A 21,486-nucleotide genomic window follows, 5' to 3' on the forward strand; every position below is an offset into this window, starting at 1 on the left:
TCCACTGCGCCTAGTGTAAGTGGCAGGCGGTGGGTCTGTCTCACGTGCAGAGCGTGGCGTGTCAACACAGGAATGTGCACTGTCATGATGTGACGGAGGCATGAACTCAGGGGTGGCTAAAAATAGACCGCATGGCGAAGTATGCCTACTGTCAACAATGTTATCACTTGCCTTATTTTCTTGTTCCTGTCTTTTGTTTGTTTCTGTGGAGCACTGTGTCACAATGTTTTCTGTTCTTGTTTCGTCAGTCCGTGAAGTAGCACGCCTGTCTTCTGCCCTTTTCTTGTCGCGGCGTATCTGTGACGGGGGTTTGCGTCTCCACGCGCCCACTGGTAATGTCGGCTCGCCATCTTGTTGATCTGCGGAGTTGAAGCGAAGCACGACGACAGGTTTGTCGCCTTCGCCCGTCACCTTCCAGGAGATAAGAGCGTGGTCCGCGATAATGGTGGTCAGAATAGACTCCACAGTTTTAGGTAGGCCTAAAACTGACATCTTAGTGGCTGTTGTTGCTGAAAATGTCGAACTTTTGACACAGCAAATGTGTTCGTGTCTTGCCACAGCGACCACCGGAAGTCGACCACGCGAGGGAGAGGGAGAGAGAGAGAGAGAGAGAGAGAGAGAGAGAGAGAGAGAGAGAAGGAAAAAGAGAAGGAAAAAGAGAAGGAAAATGATAAAGAGACAATCATTTGACTTTATTTTACCGTCAAATAGCTCAATGACAAGACTACTGTGTATACAGCAATGTAATGTTCAATGGAGAGCTCTCTGTCGCTTGCGAAGAGCACAGACAGTGTCAGCGTAGAGCCAGAGCACTCCAGACAGCCCTTTCTGGCCGTGCGATAGTCATCAGAAAGGTCCACATAACTCAAGAGCTCCTCTCACTCAAAGCCAAAGTTGCCACCTATACGTTGAATACAACGCGGCTTGACTCGTCAAACAAGCGGCCAGTAGGTCAAGTGATCGAGGGTCTGCAGGAATCTTACTGTGGACCTGTTCGGTGGGTAGAGTATGGGCTTTGGAACGCAGTCCGTTTGGATTGAATTGTGCGAACTACAGTACATTTTCTTGCACTTAAGAGTAATGTTGTGAGCAATTATGTGCATTGGATGACTTGGTGCTTGTGCGAGCCGAATTTAAAGGCAAAGGCCTTTCTGTATTAACAAATCGGCTCACCATCTCACATCTGGCCAGGCTTCTACGTGAGATATAACCATCCCTCCACGTGGACAAAAATCAACGGCCAAAGTGCAAAGTGGGAATTTGTTGTTGAAATTGATTTCTTAACTAACGTTAGTATTCATGTGCGCAAATAAATTCATCTAAAAGTTTCCATTCTGTACATGAATGATGAAGCAGTGAGGACGTTGATTTTTAGTATGTGTTCAAGAAAAAGGATAGTCTCAGCCTGGGCCGATATGAGATATGTGTGATGCAATCATCGAATGCTAAAAAAGAGAGCACACACACGCACATACGGACGCACGCACACACAGACGATAGCACGCACACACACATACACACACTCTCTCTCTCTCTCTCTCTCTCTCTCTCTCTCTCTCTCTCTCTCTCTCTCTCTCAAAAAAAAACAAAACAAACACACACCACACAACCTCATTGATGGAATTATAACATTACGGCAAAACTCAACTCCACCTTATTTGTTTCTTTCAAACAGAAACAGTAACACAAGAGTTTGCAGCCATCAAATTACTAAGTCTTCAATGTTCACTTAGTATTCATGACATTGTTCAGTCACTCTTGCCTTGCAAACAAAAGCGTAAATCGAGGCATGCAGGCAACCACAAGCATATCCCGGGTATACAGTGATCAAAATGTAACAATGAAAGGGGTTGTTTGGTATAGTAGAAACGCAAAGAAGTTGAAAGGCGACATGAGTCATGGCCTCGATTAGTCTTACACCCAGCGGCCCCGTAAGAGGCAACGGTTCAGTATATTCGCGCTTGGATCCTTAGGAAAAAGAAAGCAAGTCATATTTTTTTCCCACACCTTATATTTCAATTCGCTACGCTAGAGTAGGTAACAAAAACTGTCAAATTGCTGCTCATCTGTGCGCTAAAAGCTGCTACCGGGCACTCCTGGTTTCTAATTTTGGTGGGTGTGCACTCACATCACAACCGGACCAATTAACGTGCCTAAAATGGCTAAACTGCACTCCGCAAATGAAGGATAGCTTTCGCCTCAGGCTCTTCCCCTCCCCCCCCCCCCCCCCCCCCCCCCGCTGTTCGCACTCGATAAAAGGATATATATACGTCCTTATAAAAGGAATTCCGCGTTCGCCGCAGCGTTTTTTTGTGTTCACATGTTATCAAGATTATAGAGCGAAGGAACATGACATTGTGTCCTTATGACCTGATTGAACGAAAATACCCACAGGCAGTTTGCACACGAGGATGAACATTGACTATAAAATCAGTGCTAAATGAAGTGATATTGCTCCACTTTTAACCTAAGTGCACAAAGGCCCAAAATCCCGAGTACACGTGTAAATCCCAAACAAGATATGAATCCTTCGGGGGAAAACTGTCACACAGTCTAAAAAATCGTATATATATGAACTTTTGAATAGGATTTCTTTAAGTAAATCTGATGAGTTTTTATATCGAGTCAGGGACTAAACAGATCAGCTTTCTTTATCTTCGAGGTATGATGCCATCGAGTGATTTCAGGAAACCAATATTAGCAAGTGCTTTGACTTTGGCACACACACACACACACACACACACACAGAGAGAGGCTTATACAACATTGTCGTTATTCCCGTTGTTGTAGTCACTATTTCTCAATGTGTGTCCGTCTATGTGTTTGACTGTTTTCTCTCTTTAATTTCTCTCTCCCTCTCTCTCTCTCGAGCTCTCAACATGATACATGTTCCCCTGAAGTCAAAGACCACAATATCAAAATACCAGAGATCAATACCAGCTATCACACCGGCACCCCTCTACATTCCTTCACACCCACTTTACACAAACTACCCACGACCTCGCTGATACGGGTAATACCCGCTAAACGCCAGGGAGGGATCTCCACGAGCAGCTCAGATAACAGGATCGTGCGTAACTATTCACAGTTACCTCCAGACGCGACAATAAAGCATACGCTTCATGGCTGCCCATTATATTGTTGAGTTCAGACGTTTGTTTTAAACATAAGTTTATTTTAACAAGGGTTACAATCATGACATGTATACAAAGTTCACAGAAACAGCAACAAGCTAGAAGCTTATAGTGGTGTTCCTGCATGACAGTACAACATAAGGCGGTAACGGCTGAAAAATTTGTCTCAATAAACCAAATCTATTAATAACGTAATGAACGTTGCATAATGATTATAAAGAAAGACAGTAAAGGAAGGAAGGAGGGAAAGAAGATGAATAAAAGAAGAGGGATGGGTAGGAGATGTGCAGAAGTTAAAGTTGTTGTCCGGCTTGTAGAGCATTTATTCTGACTTGCCCAAAGCGGCCTGAACGTTCAATGAACGAGTGTACGGTGGAACAAATTTTCCTGTTCAAATCTGTGGAATACTGTCTGTCTCCGTTTAAAAGGTGGGGGAGGTGAATTGTGTGATTAGGGAGGGTATGTATAGTTTCTTGACGTGCTTCGCGATAATTTGGACAATCGAATATGAAGTGTTGTACGGATTCGGACGGGAATCCACAGTCACAAGACGTTTGTTGTCCGGGACTTGTAAGACTGAGATAGACGGGCAAAGAACCACTCGCATGCACATAAACACGACCTGACATAAACGGATGATAGTGTTGTGACAAAAGAGCGACACTCTTTGCATGCTTTCACACAACGTGTTGAATCAGCTGGACAGGTATCTGGCTGTTTTGGGTCATCTTTTACTCTCTGGTCAAACAATACTTAAAACAATCTTTTCTTTTGAGATGAGGAGGGTAGAGAAAGGAGAGAATAATTTTGGGCTGAAGGACTTACTTTGTTTTTCCGAAAGTAAAATGTCGATAAACGGTGGAGAGCGAAGCTGAATAGAACTGAGAAGCAAGAACAAGTCGCGTAAGGCGAAATTACTACATTTAGTCAAGCTGTGGAACTCACAGAATGAAACTGAACGTAGTCCGCCGCTAGTGCAAAAGGCAGTGAAAGTGACGAGCCTGTTTGGCGCGGTAGCGATTGCGCTGTGCTTCATAGCACGCTTTACTGTACCTCTCTTCGTTTTAACTTTCTGAGCGTGTTTTTAATCGAAACATATCATATCTATATGTTTTTAGAATCAGGAACCGACAAGGAATAAGATGAAATAGTTTTTAAAACGATTTCGGAAATTTAATTTTGATCATAATTTTTATATTTTTAATTTTCAGAGCTTGTTTTTAATCCAAATATAACATATTTATATGTTTTTGGAATCAGAACATGATAAAGAATAAGATGAACGTAAATTTGGATCGTTTTATAAAAATAATTTTTTTTTTACAATTTTCAGATTTTTAATGACCAAAGTCATCAATTAATTTTTAAGCCACCAAACTGAAATGCAATACCGAAGTCCGGCCTTCGTCGAAGATTGCTTGGCCAAAATTTCAATCAATTTGATTGGAAAATGAGGGTGTGACAGTGCCGCCTCAACTTTTACAAAAAGCCGGATATGACGTCATCAAAGGTATTTATCGAAAAAAAGAAAAAAATGTCCGGGGATATCATTCCCAGAAACTCTCATGTCAAATTTCATAAAGATCGGTCCAGTAGTTTGGTCTGAATCGCTCTACACACACACACAGACAGACAGACAGACACACACACACATACATAAGCCACAACCCTCGTCTCGATTCCCCCTCTACGTTAAAACATTTAGTCAAAACTTGACTAAATATAAAAACACCAACCAAACAACCAACAGCAAAAATCGCTCACACAAAATCAAAATAAACACAAAAACAAATATTCAGCAAACTTTTCCAACCGATGAACTGAATTACTGTTTTTCTTTCTTTGTACATCATGTCCCTGTGTCTCAAGTTCGTGAGATAAAAGAGTATGAATCCATGCTATGACCTGAATGGAGGTTCACTCAAACAAATCTCCCGAGTACCTTATTTTAACCTTAAAGCTTTACTTAGCGCTTAAGACAACTCGAAATCCCCTTTGTCACATTAAGCAGGTGAAACAAAAATGAACTAAAGACGAGTCGGAAGTTTGAAAGTCGTTAGCATTTTCTTTTTCTTGTTTTGTTGTTGTTGACTTTATGTCTGCGTGTGTGTGTGTATGTGTGTGTGTATGTGTGTGTGCGTGCGCGAGTGTATGTGCGTGCGTGCGTGCGTGCGTGCGTGCGTATGTGTGTGTGTGCGTGCGTGCGTGCGTGCCTATGTGTATATGGAGATATAATTATGCTCGTGCGTGAAAACGTGAGACAGTTACACCAGCTTATCTTATCAGCGTGGGAAGATGATTACATAAGCTTCTTATTTTGCAGCACATTATTTCCATCTGTGACTGTCGTTAACAGTCAATAACAGTGTTAACAGAGAGAGACAACGCGCACAGGTACCATCGGTCTCGTGTAAACCACTACAGATCTTTTCCAGCTTGTTACAGGGGACAAGAGCATCCTTCCACTTGGTCACATTCCAAAACCCAACAGCCTTTGCCTCTTTCTGTTCAAGAAGGGAATGTTTTTATTTGTTTTTGATTTTGTTTTTTGGCTCACGTAAGTGTAGCCTATGCGATGCTAACTTTTGTCTGTCTGTGCGTGCGTGCGTGCGTGCGTGCGTGCGTGCGTGCGTATGTATGTGTGTATGTCTGTGGTAGAAACTTTAACATTTGAAGACGTCATATTACATTGACGTCACATTATGACGTACGAGGGTTAGACGTCACGCGATGGAATTACTGAAAGTCTCGGTGATTGTTATTTTGAGCGGGCCGAGACTATTTGGCAGTCGTGTCCATGTAAGTAGGCTACATGCAGACAGACAGATCTAGATCTAGTGTCTCGCTTTCTTGCACAGTTTCACCTATGCTCTTTCTGTGTGTGTGTGTGTGTGTGTGTGTGTGTGTGTGTGTGTGTGTGTGTGTGTGTGTGTGTGTGTGTGTGTGTGTGTGTGTGTGTGTGTGTGTGTGTGTGTGTGTGTGTGTGTGTACTGTGTGTGTGTATGTGTGACGGAGTGATTGAGTTTGTGTTACTGTTTGTCGATTTCTTACGTGAGCCTTGAAGGCTTCGCCTCTTGTCTGAATTGCTTTTGTAATTGACACTAGCGGCAGTCTGCAAAATCAATTCATTACAGAATCCTCACGCTGCAGCCTCTATATTTACTTTAAGTATGAGTTCAAGTAAAATGATAATTTTATCCTCAGTGAAAGCCTAAACAGATCAGTAACGGTAAACTTAATCGTTTGCACGAGAATGAATGTACCTTTGAAAATGTACATGATGTGCAACCTACAGCAAGTGCCCCTGGCCTGTGTGTGAGAACGCCAACCAGTGTAGTCATGTCACGTACTCAGATTGTCACAGGGAATTACGTTCGTTTAGTTGCTTTGCCTGTCAAACCTGTACCACTGTAAGTCAAGGCTGCATTCACTGGCTGACTGTCGTTTAAGCCTGTCTTACACTGTGCCGAATATCCTTACGAATATAAAAATGTTGTATTCGAAAAAGAGACGAATGGACAGGAAAAAACTGAAAAAAATCGAAGGCTTACGAATCCTTGCGAATGTCATACGAATGGTTGCGACTGCTTGCGAATGTCTACCGATCATTGCGATTGTATACGAATCCATATACGGATCTATTACGAACGTTGCGAGTGGTCTTGCGAGTGTGGCGAGTGCTTGCAAACATTTATTTTTACGAATAAAACGAGTACCGGTATGCAATTCGCATTGTTCGTAATGTTGCTCTTACACTCTGGCGAATTGCCCTTGCGAATAGAATTCGCCAATAACTCGTAATGATCGGGACAAGGTCGCAAGACATTCGTAAATGTTCTTAACCATTCGCCACCATTCGTCTCTTTTTGCGAACATTAGCAACATATGCTCCTAATATTCGCAAGGAAGTCATATTCTGAATGTTTCGCAACGTACTCGTAAGTAAACCATTCGTAATCATCGTAAAGGTATGCGTAGCGCTCGCAAGCATTCGTAAGGATTTTATTCGTGCACATTTTGCCAACATCTTGCGAATGATTGCGAATTCATTACGAATTTCTCAGGAATGTTTTGACCATTTCTTCCCAATTCATAAGAATTTTGCGAAAGCCTTGCGAATGCTTGCGAGTGACTGCAATTGCTTGCGAATGTTTTAAAAACAGTAAGAATATCTTGCAAACGTCTTGCAACTAAACGGCGATTTTGATGCGTATGTATTCTCAATGATCGGTACACATTCGCAAGCACTCACAACCATTCGTAAGACATTCGCAAGGATTGGTAAGGCTTCCAATGTTCTATATTATTCATGTCCATGTGTCTATTTTTTTGCCGAATACAACATGTTCATATTCGCAAGGATATTCGGCACAATGTAAAGACAGGCATAACGAATGGTTGTGAATGGCTTGCTAGCGCCACGAATACATTGCGATGATTACAAATTTCTTGCGAGTACTAACGAGTACGTTGCGAAAAAAAATAGCAATATGACTTCCTTGCGAATATTAGGAGCAAGTTGCTATATTCAAAACAAGAGACGAATTGTAAGGAATAGTTAAGAACATTTACGAAAGTCTTGCGACCATGTCCCGATCATTGTGAATTATTGGAAAATGCTATTCGCAAGGGCAATTCGGCACAGTGTAAGAGTAGCTTTACAGCCTCTGCCTCTCTAGCTCTACCTGTGTGGTTTGGTCGTCACTTGTTTGGTCAGTGTTCAACCGGTGTCCCCCGCCAAAGAGGTTGGACTTGCAGGTCAGGTCCGGTGTGGTGTGTCAGTGTGTGTGTTTGTGTGTGTGTTTGTATGTCTGTACGTTTGTGTGTGTGTGTGTGTGTGTGTGTTTGTGTGTGTGTGTGTGTGTGTGTGTGTGTGTGTGTGTGTGTGTGTGTGTGTGTGTGTGTGTGTGTGTGTGTGTGTGTGTGTGTGTGAGTGTTTGTGTGCAAACTGCGTTCCTGCGTGGGGGAAGAAATTGGGGACAGTTTGAAGTGTATTTCAAAAACTCCTATCAGGTGTTCATGTCCAACTCGAACACTCAGCCATCTACCAGCGGACTTTACTGCCAACAAAATAAGGACACCAGAATCTCCCCCTAACCCCCCCCCCCCACCCCAAAGTAAAAAAAGTTAAAACAAAGTGTCAAGCTGCCCCTGGTTTTAGGGTTAGGTCCGTGCAGGTCTGACCTACCGGCCAGCTTACCTAGGTGAGGGAGAGAACAAATTTGCCCAATGGTTTAGGACGGAGGTGTTGTGGCGAGGCCGTGTTTGCTTCCAAAGGGACCAGGTTCTTTCGGACAGGGGGCTTGGCAGTTGTCATCGCTGGTAGGTAGCCACCGGGCTCATTAGATGTCCGTGGAAAAGGCAGGAGAATAGAGGGGGTGATGGTGATGCGGATGGGGGTGGGTAGAATTGTTTTAGTTGGGAGAGTGACCAATGAGATGGGAAGGACTTTGATCAACTATAGTTGAATATTTGTTATGAGCAAGTCAGTTTATGGTGAATATGACATATATCTTGTTGCGAAGGATGTGTACCCGACTGCGTTAAGTTCATACCTCCGGCGTCAGTCAGCCTGTGTTCAGACTGTTTTCGTTGTTTTTTCTCTGTCTGTCTGTCAGTCTGTCACACACACACACACACACACACACACACACACACACACACACACACACACACACACACACACACACACACACACACGCCAGAACACACACGCATGCACGCGCGTGCACACACACACACACACACACACACACACACACACACACACACACACACGCACGCACGCACGCATGCACACACACACACACACACGCACACACACACACACACACACACACGCACACACACACACACACACACGCACGCACGCACGCATGCACGCGCGTGCACACACACACACACACACACACACACACATTCAGGTTAAGGCAAGTAGACACTTTAGTCAGCTCAGTTACAACAGTCAGATTGTGTCAACAAGCCTCGCAGTTCAAGCATGTCTTCCACCAGTCTCCAAAGAACGCCAAACTGAAATGATGAGGGGACAGAATCACACGGGGTGGCCACGGAAGTTCTTTGTACCGGCATCTCCTCCCACTATTAAGCAGGTCAGATTTTTATAACAAGCCCGAGGACCCGACAATAATAACATATTGGGTGTTTACGAGGGAACATCAACGGATGAAGGGTCCACAGAACGGTCAGTGGCGAAAGACTGAAGTCCAGTTGTCAAGGATCCAGTGGGGTCTCAGCGGGTCGTCTGGACTCCTGCTTTGTCCAAGGAATAGAAGGACACTGGTGGTAAATTCGTCTGAAGGAATACGAGACGTCTGAATTGGTTATTTCGGTGACACAGAGAAAGTTTTGACAAGCTGACTGTAGCTCTCTTTACGGGATCCAGACGATAAGGACCGGTATTCATGGCTATTCTGTGACTCAGATAGATTGACATTGAAAGTATGATGAAATATTGTTTACATTGCCCACGACACTCCACGATAGCAGTGTAGACGGCGAGTCCCATGTCGTAGACTACAGTGTAGACTTTTCTCATTCTTATGTGATAACCTTTGTTCGATAGTCAAAGTTGGTGACTGCGTAATGTGTATGGGTAGGAAACTGAAATAAACATTAGCAGGCGATAGTAAGTTGTCTTGTGCTTGGGACGGGTATAATTTATAAACAACCCGAAGAAACACCTAGCCACCACGAAACCAAAACCAGACCTCTATATAATTACCTTGGACAGAACCGTTATCTTGAAACAGCGGAAACAGGCAGACATTGGTATTGCTAAATGGCTATTTCCGAAGAGCAACAGCTTAAAACAGTAGTCAAGGCTTGATTAAATTTAAACTGCCCTTTGCAATTGTTGTATTTACCCCATTAAATTCACGCCCACCCACCCGTACCCTTATCCCCAACCTCTCTACTCATTTGACTCGATCGAAAGATATTATGAATAGCGAAATAAATAAAGAAAACGGACAGGCCATTAATTGCTGCTTTCTTTGTCTGCGGTGTCAGGGGCAAGAAACCAGATGCTCTCAACTATGACGGCTTACTAGCGCCAAAACCTGGGGTTACCCATTATCACGTGATAATTACTAATTAACGCTGTCAGTTACTGTTTTCACTCGTTAGTTACTAATTTTCACGGGATAATTAGTAATTTTGACGTGAAAATGACAAATATTTAGTTTTGGCACTAGCAATCCGTCAGGAAGTGAGCCAAAACTAAAAATGAGTAATAAACAGGTGAAAGTTAGTAATTTTCCCGGGAAAATTAGTAATTAACACGTGAAAATGGTAATTATCAAGGGGAAATTACTAATTTTCCCTTGATGATTACAATGATGAGGTTTTGGCACTAGTAAGCCCTATGACGGCTTACTAGTGCCAAAACCTGGGGTTATCCATTATCACGTGATAATTACTAATTAACGCTGTCAGTTACTGTTTTCACCTGTTAGTTACTCCTTTTCACGAGAAAATGCTAATTTTTAGTTTTGGCACTAGCAATCCGTCAGGAAGTGAGCCAAAACTAAAAATTAGTGTGTCGTCTTTATATTGGTGAGTACAGTAATCCTTTGTTTTTTTTAACTTTGTTCATCTTACCACAGTCACTTCGTTGTTTAGATTTTAAAAATTGGTAATTAACAGGTGAAAGTTAGTAATTATTCCGGGAAAATTAGTAATAAACACGCGAAAATGGTAATTATCAAAGGAAAATTCCTAATTTTCCCTTGATAATTACAATTATGAGGTTTTGGCACTAGTAAGCGGCGCCACTCAATGATAATAATTTTCTTCTCGGATGGCATGGATTTTCTTCTCCAGTGCTGATGGGTAGTCTGACACCTTGTGTTGCTTTTGTTGATGAAGGCAGGGTTCCCCACAGGACCTGTTGATGCCTCCCTTGGCCACTTTGCTCCCGTCAAATGCAGCGGTTTGTAAACGGTAAAGGCTTGGGTGAACTGAACGTATCTGTTGACAGCACAGCATGTTCTTCGCGGGGTGTCAGTCGACTTCTCCGGGTAATCAGTCTTTCCTCTGACCATTATGACCTGTTGGGGTAGGGCGGTGGACACTTTCATGACATAAAAACACGGGGAAATCCCACGATAGTTCAGAAGAGACAGCGAGTAAGATTTGCAATAGAAACTTGGTGAAAAGCCTGTGAACCTCGCATTATAAAGTCGTCAAGACTCACCGCCACTCGGTTTGATTTACAACTTGACACAACATTTGAACACCATGGTGCAATACTTTTGTGAAGGAGCGGAAGCCGCGTAGAACTTGTCATATGACACGCGGGACCTGCCCATAATTTGTTTACGACGGAAGTAGGCCCTTGAACATTTGAGAAAGAGCACCGACTGGAATACGTAACTGGTTTTTAATGCACGGGACTATGATATTAAACGAATAGATGAAATAAGCAGAACGGTGCTTCGTGTTTAGTTTTGCGATTAAAATCTTGCTTGTTATTGAAGGTAAGGCATTCTGGGCCAACATTAAGTATGGAAGATGATCGTGGTAAAATAAATTGATTTTTACATTCAGTCAATATTTTATTGTGGGTTCTGTTTTGACCTTTTGAAAGACAGATGGACAGAATGTGTTCATACCCACGTAAGCGTTTATTTCTTCTTCTTCGGCACATTTAACACCATCATATCCCCCCCCCCTCCCACACACTTGTTCCAATATTGGCCACATAAATGATAGGATGACGTACAACTCCATCAATGGTCCTTTCGGTATCTTTTGTTAAATGTATGTATTGTTTGTTTGTTTGTTTGTTTGTTTATTTGTTGCTTAACGTCCAGCCGACTACGCAGAGCCATATCAGGACGAGGAAGGGGGGGATGAAGGGGGCCACTTGTCAAGCGATTCCTGTTTACAAATGCACTAACCCATTACTTGTGTCCCAGCAGGCTTTAGTAAAACTAAATTAATACCTACTGGAAGATTACCAGTTTCCAGTATGTTAAAATAGGCTTAACCTATCTACTGCTGGACTTACATCAGAACACTAACAGATTAAACTATACATGAATCGCGAGACAAGCGGCAAGAGAAGAGATTTTTGGAAAAAATACAGGTGAATGAGAAAGAAGGCAGAAAAAAGAAAATTCATGAAGAAAAAGAGAGCATGACAGGAAAGAGGAACCAAAAATCTACCTAACAGCAAACTAGAAAGCTCCTGCGGTTCCAAAAACAGGAGGGGCCTTTAATTTCATAACCGCAGTGCCCCACTGCGGGAAATGTATGTATTATTAAGTTTGCATGTCTGTATAAGTCCACATAAATATGCCCGAAATTGAGTTACGCCAGCAACGGTAAAGAAAACAAATAGCAACCAACAGACTAGAACAGTAAGGACGAACATTGTTCGCTATCTTACGAAGTTAAGTATACTCGGAATGTGAGGTATCACGTTCTGAGTGTTGTTGTGTGTGTATCGTTTGCTCATTAAAATTCAGTGCTTCAAAGCCAAGGGTCCTTCTGTCGCAAAACTTCTGTGGTGTGTATCAATTCATTGGCTGATATGTTCTCTGTGTGTGTGTGTGTGTGTGTGTGTGTGATCGTGCGTGCGTGCGTGCGTGCGTGCGTACGTGCGTGCGTGCATGCGTGCGTGTGCGTGCGTGCGTGCGTGTCTGTGTGTACGTGTATATAGATTTAAGCAAAAAAACATTCAACGATCCGTCAATACCTTGCCCTGAGGAGATCTTTAAAGAATCAAAACATCTCGTCACAACGACGAAAAAAACAATTACCAAAAGAGAAAGGGCAGAAACTTATACAAAGTGTCGTTAAAAAATCCAAAAAGGCCCAAGGGCCATCAACCACTCTATCATCTCGCTGACATCAAAGAACAGCTCGCTGTCTTCTGCTAAGATCAAGGTACAGGTATGTCATAAGGGGCTGTTTTGAGCGTGTATTTTGTCAACACCGGTATTCATTTACAGCTTGTTAGCGAAAAAGCTGCATGCCCACCAGAAGCGGGCGTTTTAGCTGTACGCCTACAAAACAGATAGTGTTACTGAGTGCATTCCTTTGAAACTAAACACCGTATGAACTACAGAACTATTAGAGATACGAACGTGCATTTTGTCAAGACAGGTATTCCTTTACAGGTGTTTTTATTATTATTATTATTTTCTTTTTTTAGCGAAGACACTCGTTTGCATACCGCAACACGGTGGCCTAGTGGTAAGGCGTCCGCCCAGTGAGCGGGAGGTCGTGGGTTCGAACCACGGGTCACACCTAAGACTTTAAAATTGGCAATCTAGTGGCTGCTCCGCCTGGCGTCTGGTATTATGGGGTTAGTGCTAGGACTGGTTGGTCCGGTGTCAGAATAATGTGAATGGGTGAGACATGAAGCCTGTGCTGCGACTTCTGTCTTCTGTGTGGCGCACATTAAATGTCAAAGCAGCACCGCCCTGATATCACCCTTCGTGGTGGACTGGGCGTTAAGCAAACAAACAAACAAACTCGTCTGCATTGCAAAACGCGGTGTTTTAGCTATACGCCTACAAACCCGAAAGTGGGCGTTACATGTTACTGAATTCCTTTGAAACCAAAGAGATCATGCTGTGCATAACTGTTACGTGCATTGTGTCAACACAAAAACGCTGCCTACCGGAAACCTTCGTTTTGGTCGTGTGTCCACATAACAGAACGTGAGCGTTGCATGCTGCTGCATTCCTTTGAAACCAAACAGTTTGTGTACAGCAGAAATGTTAGAGTCGTCGCGTTTTCTAATTAACAGAGGAAAAGTACAGATAGGGTGTTAAAACAGCACCCTTGTGAATTTGTAATCTTGTTTTATTAATTTTTGGCAAAATAGTAAAAAAAAAAAACAAACCCAGAATTAAAAAAAAAACAAGTCGCGTAAGGCGAAATTACTACATTTTGTCAAGCTGTGGAACTCACAGAATGAAACTGAACGTAGTCCGCCGCTAGTGCAAAAGGCAGTGAAAGTGACTAGCCTGTTTGGCGCGGTAGCGGTTGCGCTGTGCTTCATAGCACGCTTTACTGTACCTCTCTTCGTTTTAACTTTCTGAGCGTGTTTTTAATCCAAACATATCATATCTATATGTTTTTAGAATCAGGAACCGACAAGGAATAAGATGAAATAGTTTTTAAAACGATTTCGGAAATTTAATTTTAATCATAATTTTTATATTTTTAATTTTCAGAGCTTGTTTTTAATCCGAATATAACATATTTATATGTTTTTGGAATCAGAACATGATGAAGAATAAAATAAAAGTAATTTTGGGTCGTTTTATATAAAAAAAGGTTTTAATTACAATTTTCAGATTTTTAATGACCACAGTCATTAATTAATTTTTAAGCCACCAAGCTGAAATGCAATACCGAAGTCCGGCCTTCGTCGAAGATTGCTTTACAAAAATTTCAATCAATTTGATTGAAAAATGAGGGTGTGACAGTGCCGCCTCAACTTTTACAAAAAGCCGGATATGATGTCATCAAAAGTATTTATCGAAAAAAAGAAAAAAAACGTCCGGGGATATCATTCCCAGGAACTCTCATGTCAAATTTCATAAAGATCGGTCCAGTAGTTTGGTCTGAATCGCTCTACACACACACACAGACAGACAGACACACACACACACACACACACACACACACACACACACACACACACACACACACACACACACACACACACACACACACACACACACACATACACCACAACCCTCGTCTCGATTCCCCCCTCTACGTTAAAACATTTAGTCAAAACTTGACTAAATGTAAAAAGGAAAGAAGAACAAGACTCAAAAATGAGAGAAAAACAACCGATGTCTGAAACAACGAGCGAGTTTGATCTAAACTGGTTGCTCAAACATTCATTCAGTGAAAAATATGTCCAAGCTGTCATCCACGAAGATGCCTCCACCAAGACAACACATGCGTTCGAGTGGCATCAGAGCATGAAGTGAAAAGATCTATTGTCGTATGGATTGAAATAAAGAGGCATGGCAAACAGCTTTTATTACCACTAAATGTTTATCAAGTCTTTGCCATTTTCATAACCACCTGTTGCACTGCCACTGACAATCAATATTTTTTCACGAGTGCGTGTATTGTCTATCCTTCGTCCTTATTGGGGAAACACTGTGTTAGGCCTGAATAGAATACATGATCATGTGTAAGCTGGCTAATGGGAAACAGTTTCACATCAGAGCAAAATGACACATTCTATATAAAGGACTCAAAACAGCTTGAACACGAAAACGCTGGTAACAAATCGCAAGCAGAAGTTGAGAAAAACATTCTACACTACAATTGGATGGTTAACACAACGCACTACACATATATTATACAGTAAACACAACGGTGCAATTGTGTGTTTCCCTTTGAAATGCTTAGTGTGAGAAAGAGAGGTTGTCCTATTCCCTACCGAACGGAAGCAAACATTCACAAACAAAGCAATACCTTTCACGTGAAGTGAAAAAAGAATTGTAATGACAGACAAAGCGTTTATTTAAACAAACATTAAATAGACCTTCGACCAAAATGTGATGTTTAAACTCACAACCAAAGAACCAAGTAGAAGGATGCTCATTATTACCCTTTAAAAGCCTGGACAGGTCTTTAGGGCTGTACTCGATCGATAGTTTACGCAGGAAAAAAGTATCTACAAACAAATAGTGTTGGTTGTTCATTACAATGTTTGTTATTCACTCAGGTGCCACGATGTTAGTTCCACGTAACTCACTCGTTCTTGTTGCTCTCGTCGAACACATTTGGAGCGCTCACGACCCTTTGTTTCTCAGATGGAAAAGATCTTTAAGACGAGATCGAGGCGGAAGTAACCCGAGACCCATCCTTGCAAAGCAGTAACCCGAGACCCACAGTTGCAAAGCAGCAACGGCCGTAAACGACTTCCGGGACATGCGAAACAATACTCACTCTCGTTGCACATGTCGTGGACATTTAGAGCGCTTACGCCCGGGGTTTGTTTCTCAATGGTATTCTTTTAAGACAAAAGCAAGACGGAAGTAACAAGAGACCCACAGTTGCAAAGCAGCGACGGCCGTAAACGACTTCCGGGACGTGCAAAACGCTGCGAAAATTGGCCGATCGCCTCAAGGGTCGACTCCTCTACTCGTGCTGTTCGCGAAAAGAAACAATCGACACGAGCCGTGGCCGTCAATGATCGACAAGCATGGAGCAAACACTGCCGTACGTATCATTTCCCTAAAGCCAGAAAGAAATGGATCGATCTGTCACCCGATCGGCGAGACAGATAAGTAGCCTCTGACTGACTGTGCTGAGTCTGTATGTACAACGTCGGTTGATGGGGGAATCGATACGAGGGATTGATAGTTGTTTAATGCCTTGCAGGGTGTTTAAACGCGAGATCGTAAATATCTGGTAGTAGCTCAGCGGGTCCAATACTGGATCTCTTTCACAACGCTTGAAAGCATTTGGTCGCCGATCGAACTGAGCCGGGAGGGTAGATATCATTGCAGGAAAGGGTACTATGAGTAAACATGTGTTCAGACACACTAACAGAAGAAGAACAAAATCACCATTTGGGGGGAACATTTCAAAATGTATTGGTCGCTTCATATTGACATTGGATGTTAACCTTGAGATCGTACATATCTGTATATAAAAGAAAGATTAAAATATTTCTTTCTTTCTTTATTTAGTGTTTAACGTCGTTTTCAACCACGAAGGTTATATCGCGACGGGGAAAGGGGGGAGATGGGATAGAGCCACTTGTCAATTGTTTCTTGTTCACAAAAGCACTAATCAAAAATTTGCTCCAGGGGCTTGCAACGTAGTACAATATAATTATTACCTTACTGGGAGAATGCAAGTTTCCAGTACAAAGGACTTAACATTTCTTACATACTGCTTGACCAAAATCTCTACAAACATTGACTATATTCTATACAAGAAACACTTAACAAGGGTAAAAGGAGAAACAGAATCCGTTAGTCGCCTCTTACGACATGCTGGGGAGCATCGGGTAAATTCTTCCCCCTAACCCGCGGGGGGGATTAAAAGATGTGTAGGGGATCTTAGGAGAGAATGAAATGCGAACATACAGTATCATCCAGCTTCGCTAGGTAACCACTGACAATGTCGATTCGCAAAGGAAGACAATAGAAAGCCTTCCTTGATGCAAACCATGACTCAACGGTTGCGTTATCTATCTGCAAATGCAACAGATCGGTAACACTGACTGTAGTTTGGTGCCCACTGGCTAGAAAGAAAACAAGAACGAAGAAAAGATACAAAACAAAAGCGAAGACAGGAAAAAGAAGAAAACCTCAGATCCTAGAAATTGAGCGGCCTTCACCTTATACAGTTGTCCAAACACACACACACACACTCACACTCACACACACACACACACACACATCGCTGCAAATCAGCCATAAAATCCCTTTCTGCCCGACAGAGGCCTGGTCCGCTTGATGTGTGAAACAAAATGTAATCTCCACACCCGATTTTCCCCTGACTGTTCGGTCAGTACTTCTTCTCTCCGGTAATTACACCGTCAAGACAGTGTATCGTTGGCTAAAAGGCTGTCAGGGAGGTGCGAAAAGAACCGATTTACTGCGTGTTGACTACAGAATCGTCCTGATACAAAGCGACCCGAGCTAAGCCTACACACTTTACGGTGTAACCAGAAGCGAGATCAGAACAATACAGGGCTACTCTTCATTTGGGTTTGAAAATCATTGGTTAGATTTGACGCTTAAATGCACCATGAAGGAGTTGTATGGAAAGAAACATGTCGGTGTACTGAAGATTCATGCACTAAAGACCTAGCATATGTATGTGTCGTTTGAGTAGGAATGAATGATCTGAAGATCTGTATATAATACTAGATGAATACCCGCTTCGCCGGGTAGCCGGCTTCGCCGGGAAGAAGTAGAGCCGAATACCCGGCTTCGCCGGGTGAGTGGCGCACCGTACGCCGGCTTCGCCGGGTACCCGGCTTCGCCAGGTGAGTGGCGCACCGTACGCGATTGACGCCACACGAAGGAAGGGAGATAAACGCGCAAAACACTGGAGAAGATAGGGAGCGTTGTGGACAGTGACCTTCTAAAAATAGTAACGGGAATATGGATTGAGCGTTGTGGACAGTGACCTTCTAAAAATAGTAACGGGAATATGGATTGACGCCACACGAAGGAAGGGAGATAAACGCGCAAAACACTGGAGAAGATAAGGAAGAGTTACTGGGAATGGATGTAGTGGATCTACAGAAAAACCAAAATCGGTTCAGCGCTGCGCGCTGAGAGCACGTATTGAAAATTCTCATCGACCAGGTTGTGTCCGGGGTCTACCTGAATATGCCCACCAAATTTGAAGCAGATCCATCGAGAACTTTGGCCGTGCATCGCGAACACACAGACAGACACAAGTCGTATATATAGATAGATGTGTCGCTTTGCTAGGATTTCATGAACTAAAGACCTATATATGCCGTTTTGCTAAGAATTCATGAACTTAAGACCTATATAACAAGAGCGAACCAAACGACCTTCGGAAGAAAGTAGGTTACCTCTTTGAAAGAGGATTGGGCAAAGGCAGAGTATGCAATGTACAATGTACTACAAAACCTTTTCGCTCCCACGAAGTCCACAGTTAAAGACCCAGTCGTTTTCTACGGTCTGCGATTGATCGAGATCAAATAATATTATACGATCAGGCTTACATTATGAATAGTTGGCATTACGTTTGTCCAAGACTTTTGCCTTTGTCAATAAGGCGTCTTTCATTCAATTGGTTTTTCTGCGTCAATTGATATGTCAATGTAATAAACTGTTTGCTTCTGTCAATGGCCATTGTATTTTTAATGCCTCTTTTTCGCAGTGACTTCACAGAACATGTGGAACAAAATGCTGTATCGAGCTCTGCGCTTTGAGTAACAAAGAAACACCAGTAACAAAGAAACACCAGTAACAACATATCACGCCAGAGGGTCGCATGAATGAAATGTTTAATATCACCGAAAACTATATTTGACGTAACCCTTTTACATTTTTGACAGATTGCAATAAGATATTTTTTCTTGCAGCAATTATTGTAAACAAATTTCCCAAAACGTATGACTTAAATCTGTCCTGTACGAACAAACATCGAAAAATTCTATTCTTCACAAATCAAGCGCTCGTTGCAGCCAAAGTTGACACTTGGGGGTTGTGTAGAGGTAGGGTGGACCAAAGGAGACTTTTTTTTGCTGATACGGCGAAATGGAAAGCAGAGGAACATTGTCAGCATGTCAGCTTAGAACAATGACTTTAAATCAAAACGTTCAAAATGGACTCTCGCGCAACGGGATCAAATGTCACAGTGAAGGATACGTCACGCTCTTTACATATGTATACTACAGTCTAGAAACTATTGTATTGGAATAACCTATACCGTAATTAAAAAAACAAAAAACAAGTCGCGTAAGGCGAATTTACTACATTTAGTCAAGCTGTGGAACTCACAGAATGAAACTGAACGTAGTCCGCCGCTAGTGCAAAAGGCAGTGAAAGTGACGAGCCTGTTTGGCGCGGTAGCGATTGCGCTGTGCTTCATAGCACGCTTTACTGTACCTCTCTTCGTTTTAACTTTCTGAGCGTGTTTTTAATCCAAACATATCATATCTATATGTTTTTGGAATCAGGAACCGACAAGGAATAAGATGAAATAGTTTTTAAAACGATTTCGGAAATTTAATTTTGATCATAATTTTTATATTTTTAATTTTCAGAGCTTGTTTTTAATCCAAATATAACATATGTATATGTTTTTGGAATCAGAAAATGACGAAGAATAAGATGCACGTAAATTTGGATCGTTTTATTAAAAAAAAATGTTTTGTACAATTTTCAGGCTTTTAATGACCAAAGTTTTTAATTAATTTTTAAGTCACCAAGCTGAAATGCAATACTGAAGTCCGGCCTTCGTCGAAGATTGCTTGGCCAAAATTTCAATCAATTTGATTGAAAAATAAGGGTGTGACAGTACCGCCTCAACTTTTACAAAAAGCCGGATATGACGTCATCAAAGACATTTATCGAAAAAAAGAAAAAAAACATCCGGGGATATCATTCCCAGGAACTCTCATGTAAAATTTCATAAAGATTGGTCCAGTAGTTTAGTCTGAATCGCTCTACACACACACACACACACACACACACACACACACACACACACACACACACACACACACACACATACACCACACCCTCGTCTCGATTCCCCCCTCTATGTTAAAACATTTAGTCAAAACTTGACTAAATGTAAAAAGAAGATTTGTTTTAATCATGACAACACAGAATGTCACAGTCACTTTTATTTAATGTTGTCATAATTAAACGTTCCAATGACATACCGTACTTGGTTTTTTAATTCAGAATTTTGAAAAGTTGGCAGCCTATTTGGTGTTGGATTTCTACACTGCTATCACCGCGCTCAAATGACGCTGAGGGGCAGCAGTATTTCACTCATGTGCTGATCTCAGTTAACGTTTTAGTGTAGCATATTCTCGCGGGATATGACTGACAACATTGTCGATTCTCGGGTCGTAAAAAGGTCCCTCAAGTGTGATGCTAATTTGCTGACCACAGCAAATGAAGTTGAGAAATTGACATGGGCTTCGCCAGTATTCCCTTGATTTGCTGACCTCAGTTCTTCTTCTTGTCGTTCGCCTGCTGATCTCAGTTTACGTTTGATTATGTCACATCTTCGGTAAAGATATAGTTTCAAAGTTGTGGATGTTCCGGGTCGTCAAAAGATCTCTCCGTCGTAATTAATATTATGCGCACATGTGGATTGCTTACAACAACACTGTGCAGTGTAGGAACACGTTCCCAAGGCCTTTTTTTGGTTAACCCCGGGAAGGTCACATCACTGGATAAAACAACTGTACGATTCAAGGTTTTGTGTCACTTTCCGTTACAGCCACAACGGAGCAATCTAAAAATCATCTAAACATATTCGTCTAAAATCGTCTCTTGTCCATTTTTTTCTGATAAAAAACACACACAAAAACCAACACATTAGTTAGAGAGTACTGCCATATCATACTCTCCTGCTATCCACGTTTCCTGTCAAATTGTATTTCAAAACAAGAAAGAGAACAGGAGCACAAACAATTGGTTAGGTCTATTGCATACTGTCGTAACAAATAGCTGGACGATTCTACCATGCGCTTTGTTTTGGTCAATTTTCAAAATGTTCACTTTTTTTTTATATACATTCAGACAAAGCGGAAACAAGACAATTCCTAAACAAAAGGGTCATAGGTTCGTTTCGCTCGGGTGAATAGAACTATAGAGGGCAGTGTCCG

General features: G+C 42.1%; 1 protein-coding gene across 13 annotated transcripts in view; it reads right to left on the reverse strand.

The window, feature by feature from the left end:
- LOC138958453 (microtubule-actin cross-linking factor 1, isoforms 6/7-like) overlaps positions 1 to 21,486 on the reverse strand; it is a 148,436-nt gene that overhangs the window by 94,841 nt on the left and 32,109 nt on the right. The window lies entirely within an intron of this gene.

This window comes from Littorina saxatilis, linkage group LG2 (assembly GCF_037325665.1).
Source record: "Littorina saxatilis isolate snail1 linkage group LG2, US_GU_Lsax_2.0, whole genome shotgun sequence".
NCBI classification, from domain to species: domain Eukaryota; kingdom Metazoa; phylum Mollusca; class Gastropoda; order Littorinimorpha; family Littorinidae; genus Littorina; species Littorina saxatilis.